The sequence below is a fragment of the Pholcus phalangioides genome, unplaced genomic scaffold (assembly GCF_987345545.1).
Source record: "Pholcus phalangioides strain wild (caught in Gottingen) unplaced genomic scaffold, Ppha-v1.0 ptg000021l_1, whole genome shotgun sequence".
In the NCBI taxonomy this organism is placed as follows: Eukaryota; Metazoa; Arthropoda; class Arachnida; order Araneae; family Pholcidae; genus Pholcus; species Pholcus phalangioides.
Window position 1 is genome coordinate 11,406,949 of NW_028301614.1, and position 7,944 is coordinate 11,414,892.

The 7,944-nt window shown below is 36.5% G+C and overlaps 1 protein-coding gene and 1 long non-coding RNA gene across 4 annotated transcripts in view; both read right to left on the minus strand.

Annotated features, from left to right (window-relative positions):
* LOC149070612 (CXXC motif containing zinc binding protein) overlaps positions 1-7,742 on the minus strand; it is a 28,770-nt gene extending 21,028 nt beyond the window's left edge. For all 3 annotated transcript variants that reach the window (XM_089249012.1, XM_089249004.1, XM_089249011.1), the window contains exon 1: positions 7,611-7,742. The gene's annotated coding sequence lies outside the window, so the exon portion shown is untranslated. The remainder of the gene's footprint in view (positions 1-7,610) is intronic.
* On the minus strand, positions 683-2,018 carry LOC149070613 (uncharacterized). The gene is made up of 2 exons (XR_016195017.1): positions 1,381-2,018; positions 683-1,064 (listed from the first exon to the last, which is right to left on the minus strand). It is a non-coding gene; the product is annotated as an uncharacterized LOC149070613 (long non-coding RNA).
* Positions 7,743-7,944: the final 202 nt, after the last annotated feature.

The window sequence follows — 7,944 nt, forward strand, 5'->3', positions numbered from 1 at the left end:
AATGCGGCGGAGTGACTTCATTAGGCACACGCGGTCAAACGGTTCTGCAACCACGGTTCCCTAATAAATAATCTGACCATATTTACTCAAAGAAAATGCGGGACATATAAATATTTATCAAATACGGGACAAAAAACAATTATCCCGTATTTTTGCGCTAAATGATTCTGTACTCATTTATTTGGGTAAGGGGCCGTTAAAGTATTAAAAAAAGTTATCCCATATTTTTGTGAATGTGAAATGATTGATTCTGTACTCATTTGTTTGGGTAAGGGGCCGTTAAAGTATTAAAAAAAAATATCCCATATTTTTGTTTTGCGCTAAATGATTGATTCTGTACTCATTTATTTGGGTAAGGGGCCGTTAAAGTATTACGTCAGCAAAACTGAGATAACATTCCCCCCCCCCCCCGAAGATAAATAAATTTTACGGTGGAAAAACATTTCATTATTTAATTTAATTATTTCATTACTGTTTCATTATTTAATTTCATCATTTAATTAATTCATTATTATTTTATTATTTAATTTCATGATTTAATTAATTCATTACTAGTTTTAACTATTAAAACATTCAATTATTTCTCCCTGAAATGTTCAAAACCTGTTAACGAAATATCCTCTAAAAATGAGAATCATAATATTACAGAAAGAACAAACACACAGATGATTGAACCAGTATATCTTTGATTAAACGAAACTTTATTTTTAAAGTAAAACCATAGCAAGTGTATAATATACAACAATCAGGAGATACAGCGGTTGTTTAATTGAATTGTTATAACTCGATTATAATAATTAATATTTAATTTATGACAACATCCAGTTTTCTGTATGTCTTGTAATATTTAATTACTATACATAATTGATTTTGTTAATATTAATATGTTGTAATCGCTCTCTGCGGAGAGACTTTTTCAAATGAAAGACCAGCTCGCATTCGCGTCTTGAAGCTGGGAAACCGCAGAAAACCAACTTCAGCTGGCTTTTAATTCTGTAGGTTTTTGACAGCACTATCACAAAAGTCTCTATTGAACTTACACCAAGTTTCAAATGAAGATCATCCTGAAAAAAAAAATCGTGAACATTAATTAGCACATTCATGAAACCTAGTGAGATATATATAATTCTGTTGGGCAAAACATGATATGTCCAAAAAATTTCTAAACAACATGCTGACGAATGATATTATCATTTGCACTTGTGTGTGCATTCATTCCTGACTTTTAAATGACAATGAAAATGCTTATATCTCAAAAATGTAATTTTGGAGTTATGTTCTGACCGAACACCACAAACTTGCAAGTGGGTTAAAAATATGATTTGTGATAGACATTATGCCTCCCGAAGCAAATGTATGTTTGTTACTGTCTGTGCGTACCTGATTAAGAATTCACATTTCTCTTTCAAGCCTTTTCAAATCTTCGAAATAAACTGCAAATAAATTTAAAGTGGGAGTTATCCGATTGTGGAATAGTATCTTAAGGTTATAATGTTAAGGCTTCTACATTCTTCGTAACCAAACTTCTAAAACCTCTTACCATGACCAACACAGATTATTCTGAGAATATTCCCAAACTGAAAGTTGGTTGAAAGTTATCATTATGAGGTGATAACGCCAAAAAATATTTGGTTTTACATGTCCCAGTGAATGAACACTTTTATATTTCTTAAAAAGAAAAGAATTAGTATATAAAAAAATCTGGAGGGAAAAAAAATACACATATCTGTAATTGTGAATGTGAGTGTGCCTGTGAATGGTAATAACAAAACCTTTGCAACATGTCCAGTGTATCGACTCTCTTCGACAATGCACACGGCACATAACAAAGTTTTTGCAAAGGGTAATGCTTTTCCGAGACCACTTGAAAAAGCGACGTGCAAAATGTGTGAATTACAATGCCCAATGCCAGGGTTGTCTGGTTTAAACCTTGGTTTTAACCAAGTGGTTTTTTTCCAAAAATGAAATAAAAGTGGCCTAAATATAATATTTTTCTTGAGAAATATCATATTGGTTCATTATTAGCGAAAATTTTTCATTTTAGTACTGCAGTATAAATATTTTTGAATTTAATTTATGAAAATAACGAAAAAGCAAAATAAACATAATAGAATACAGTAAAAATAGAATAAATCCCAAAGGGTCTGTATCATCGTAATGTTACTTTTTGTGAAGTTTATTGTTTTGTGTTTTTCTCAGTTTGATTTGTATGTTTTATGTGTTGTGTCAGTCCAATTTTAATCAATGTAAACTCTGCGCTTGAAGACGGCACAATGTCATCAAGTTACTGTACTGGATGAAATTTTTATTATTTCCAAATTAGTTTTTTATGACATATGGCATTTTACTGGCGAACCATTGGTCCTAGAGGCATACTTCCAGTTGGAAAAAGTACCCGAATAATGTGTAGTACTCAAATTTTTCACTGAGGTATTCCAAGAAAGTTGGAAAAAAACAGCATTAAATGAGGGGGAAACCATTTTACCCTCATTGAATGCTGTTTTTTCGCAAATTTCTTCAAGTTTTTGAATTCGCATATCTCGGTGAATATTGCACTTGGAAACGTGAAATTATTTTAGTTGGCATCGGGAAAGACAGACATATCTGGGTTGGACACTTGATGTGGATACTTTTTCTAGTTGGGTATGTCTCTAAGATTAATGGCTCACCAGTAAAGTGCCATTCGCCCTGTTACCCATGCAGCAAATACACGTAAAAAATTAGCTTGAGACGAAATACAGTCAACTCTCATTGTAACAAATACCATTACAACGGGAAAAATATCGTTTTAACGAAAACTTTTCTAATACCTCGGATAGGTAGGAACAATATAAAAATCTGGAATTCCTTTGTAACGAAATTTCGTTATTACGAAGTGATTTCTCGGGTCTCTTGGAGTTCCGGTCTAATGGGGTTTGACCAAAGTGTATTAATAAAGGGTCTTTAATACGCTTTGGGTTTGACTGCATTTCCCCCAAAAAAAATCGGACATTTTTGTTGTCTTAAGTAAAGTCTACGCTGCCGCCCCTTACAATGTGTCAGGGCCTACTGTCACCCCCAAGTCGTAAAACCACCGAGATTACATGAACCACTTTTTTTATTTCCTTCTTCCTCATGTTAATGTTACTCGAATAGGGAAAAATTACGAAAGAGATATTCTATGCACATTTTGTTTGAAATTCAATTTTTTTAGTCAGAGTGACTAAAAAAATTTAATGTCACAAATTTCTTCGTGGCCCCCGTATCAGTAGCCGTGGCTCCCCTTTTGCAAGATTTTCATCAGTGGCCCCCTCTGGAATATCCTAGGGCCCCCGGTTGAGAACCACTGGGTTAAAGAACTGCCGTGTATGTGTGATTCCGTCTCTCGAAAGTCGTATAAACGGGGTTCTCTCCCCACTGTATTTATTTTCTTCTCTTCATTTCCCCTCTCTTCTGATCTGGGGACCACGTAATGTCTGAATCTGAATGGTTTTGCGCTACAACACTGATCTTTATCTATCTATATTGCTCTAAAATAGAATTTTTTAACCCCGGCATCTGATGACAACCCGGTAACTTTAGGTCCTTTCTACTCCCAGGGTTATATAACTAAATCGTTTCACTTTAATGCGCGTCAACAAAACAATCAGTGAATGGTCATATCCTTGGCCAACGCCAGCCCCCATCTGTTCTTTGTCTTTTTATGAGAGCAAAAGACCTATTCCAGAGAAGTCAGTCCCTGGAAAACTTATCTTTCCAGTTGAACGTAGCTATTTCCTTTTTGAAAAAAAGGAAAACATCGATCTCACAAATGGCGGAATCTTTTTAGTGCTAGTTTTTTCTTTCACTCCCTTCTTCGTTTGAAGCTGAAGCTACTGCAGGAAAACAAGAAACGGGCTTTGCCCCACAAGTGGTCATTTTTTTTATCTTAACTGGTGGGGGAAATGGAAAGGCTAGCGGGGCAAAATCCCTCCCCCCCTCAGTTAACATGTTAAAAAAAGGCCTGCTCTGAACGTATATCTCCGTTTTTCCTTAAACCTCACTGTCTTTGTTGGATGGGCATAACAAGGATGGGCATAACAAGGATGGGCCAGGGCCTCTCCCCTTTCTTTACGGGAACACTCCCAAAGGGATTAAGCCCCACCGCACTAAGACAAGTGTCAGAATTTCTGGCGCCACGTTGTGTCTGTGGTCAACTTCGAAAGTCAATAATTCTTTGCAGTGCAACATTTTTTGAATAGCGCAATCGGAATCATGAAAAAAAAAAGGGTTAACCAAAAAAAGTACATTTATCTTCAGTCTTTCGGAAATCATAATATAAGAGATCATAATATACAATAAAAAATTAACTACAAAATCAACATAATCTTTTGAAGTTCTTGAGGAGTCGAGGTTCTTGGTTCTAGTCGAGAGGCTCCTGAACCTTTGAAAAAGTATCCTTAATTTTTGTTTCCTTTTTTTTAATCAATATTATAATTTAGTTGTTGTTCGGGCCCATGGGCCGGATACAAGTTTACGCCTATGCAACTGTACATATAAACTTACATTAGAAATCATCACATCAGATCGTAAGTTACTTCCGGCCAAGCAGGAACTAACCCAGAACCTCATATTTGTTCAGGGACCTATTACGTGAGACGGCCATGTATGAAATCCCCGGGTCTAGGTCAATTTGTCAAGTTCAACTTGTCGCAGGACAATTCGTCGCATTCAATTTGTCGCAGCGTCAATTCGTCGTGCTACAAACTCGTCGTGGTACAAATTTGCCGTCACTGTATCGTCAATTTGCCGCGAAAAATTTGAATTGCTTTATAATTCATATGTTTGTTGTGATCTTATAAATAGGGTAGTTGCTTTAGGCGTAGAAAATGGAACAAATTTTTTTTGGACATTGGAACGTACATCAAGATACTAAATTGGGATCCAATAAATTTATAAAATTTAATTTTCACCATATAAGCCGCATTTCTGTCGGGATTTCCATTCCTTGCAGTGAGGGGCGTTGGGGAGCTCACCCAAATAATAAATTGGGATCAAATAAATTTTGAAAACTTAGTTTCCTTTGTATAGGCCGCGCTTCCCGCTTTCTGTAGGGATTTCCATTTCTTGCAGCGAGGGGCGTTGGGGGGTGCACATCGAGATAATAAATTGCGATCAATGTGGCCGTCCCAGCACGATTTCCGTAATTCACTATTAAATGCATCCATGCAGAGAATATATCTTTAAGGAAATTTTTAAGACAATGTAAGTTTTATGTGTAACAGCTGCGAAAAGTCTTATTTTCAAATTATATTTTTACAATGCGATGCACATTTCAAATCACTTTGTATTATCACATTGAAATAATATTCAAACACTCCGACCATAGGCGACAGAAACTAGGGGCTGATACCATTTGAGCCGCCCCCCCCCCCACTCCAATAACTCATGAGTATACAATGTAATGCACCATTTCGCTTCCTGATTACGGGTTTGGGTCCCTTATAAACGGAATGAATGGCGATTTTCGCCCCCCCCCTCATCAATGTTTCCTTCATGTCGGCACCTTTGACTGGCCAAGGATGCTGGAAGTTTTGGAACTTGTGGGTTCTTGTCTTGATCTTGAAGTAGGAAATTTTGATTGATTTCTGAATCATTTCTCTGGGTGCTCATACCCATTCCATAAAGTACCCTGCCCACCAACAGTATCTCTGTCTCTGACACCACTGCAACTGTCAATCGATTTTTGATATTTTTTTCAACTCTAAATTAACAACTCTCCACTAAGAAGAATGAAATCAGACTTTTAATTAGCCCATTGTATGTAACTTCATGTGCATGACACTCATACGGCTCCAGTCAGCAATTAGTAAAAATTTCTTCTTACAATACAAGTGAATTAACATTAACAGACAATATAAGATTATATTCAGAGGTATATTTCATGGGTGAGGAGGGGGGGGGGTTGTCTCAGTTTTGCTGACGTACGCCCCCCCCTACCCAAATGAATGAGTACAGAATCATTTAGCGCAGAAATACGGGACTATTTTTTTTGTTCCGTGTATTTGCTATTAAATACTTTAACGCCCCCCCCTACCCAAATGAATGAGTACAGAATCATTTAGCGCAGAAATACGGGACTATTTTTTTTGTTCCGTGTATTTGCTATTAAATACTTTAACGCCCCCCCCCCTACCCAAATGAATGAGTACAGAATCATTTAGCGCAGAAATACGGGACTATTTTTTTTTGTTCCGTGTATTTGCTATTAAATACTTTAACGCCCCCCCCCTACCCAAATGAATGAGTACAGAATCATTTAGCGCAGAAATACGGGACTATTTTTTTTGTTCCGTGTATTTGCTATTAAATACTTTAACGCCCCCCCCTACCCAAATGAATGAGTACAGAATCATTTAGCGCAGAAATACGGGACTATTTTTTTTGTTCCGTGTATTTGCTATTAAATACTTTAACGCCCCCCCCCTACCCAAATGAATGAGTACAGAATCATTTAGCGCAGAAATACGGGACTATTTTTTTTGTTCCGTGTATTTGCTATTAAATACTTTAACGCCCCCCCCTACCCAAATGAATGAGTACAGAATCATTTAGCGCAGAAATACGGGACTATTTTTTTTGTTCCGTGTATTTGCTATTAAATACTTTAACGCCCCCCCCCCTACCCAAATGAATGAGTACAGAATCATTTAGCGCAGAAATACGGGACTATTTTTTTTTGTTCCGTGTATTTGCTATTAAATACTTTAACGCCCCCCCCCTACCCAAATGAATGAGTACAGAATCATTTAGCGCAGAAATACGGGACTATTTTTTTTGTTCCGTGTATTTGCTATTAAATACTTTAACGCCCCCCCCTACCCAAATGAATGAGTACAGAATCATTTAGCGCAGAAATACGGGACTATTTTTTTTGTTCCGTGTATTTGCTATTAAATACTTTAACGCCCCCCCCTACCCAAATGAATGAGTACAGAATCATTTAGCGCAGAAATACGGGACTATTTTTTTTGTTCCGTGTATTTGCTATTAAATACTTTAACGCCCCCCCCCCTACCCAAATGAATGAGTACAGAATCATTTAGCGCAGAAATACGGGACTATTTTTTTTTGTTCCGTGTATTTGCTATTAAATACTTTAACGCCCCCCCCCTACCCAAATGAATGAGTACAGAATCATTTAGCCGTGTATTTGCTATTAAATAATTTTTTTGTCCCGTATTTGCTTAAACGCATGTCCCGCATTTTTATATGGTCAGCTGTAAGCAAACCGTGGTTGAAGAACCGTTTAGCCGCCTGTGTCTACTGACGTGGATCCGCTATGGTACGCTTGGCGAAGTTTTGTACTTGGCGATATAAGGGGGACCGGTCTCTGCACTCTACCCCTTGCACGCACTATACATCACTCTTTCGGTCATTCACATGCGTACACACACCCTAGATCACTCTTTTGATCATTCACATGCGTGCACACAACCTAGATCACTCTTTTCGCCATTCCCATACTTTGAAGATAAAATATGTTTTTCTTTTAACTAAGTAAACATGTTAGCATGTAACTTTTTTTCCATCAATGATAACTTTCAAGGATAGTAATGATTTTTACAAGTTTACTACAAAATGTTTCATACTCAGTTTATAGGAAAAGTTTCATTTCAGCAAATGAAAATGATGCGCTGAATTAATTAAACAACTTGTTATCAACTCTTTTGGCACCAGGAGTGTTTTAAAAACTTCAACTTCAATATTATACAGGGCTTTGGCTGCCAGGATCATCCCCCAAAACCAATAACACTGGGCAAATCTAATTTTCTATTGGCCGAAATTTTCGCTTTGTGACGTAACACCACAAAAAAAAATTTCCCTTCAATTTTGATGATTACAGATTGAAATTTGAAAGTTAATTAATATGTAAAATCAATATTTTTCATATAATTTGTTTAATATGTAAATGACTGTTTTAAT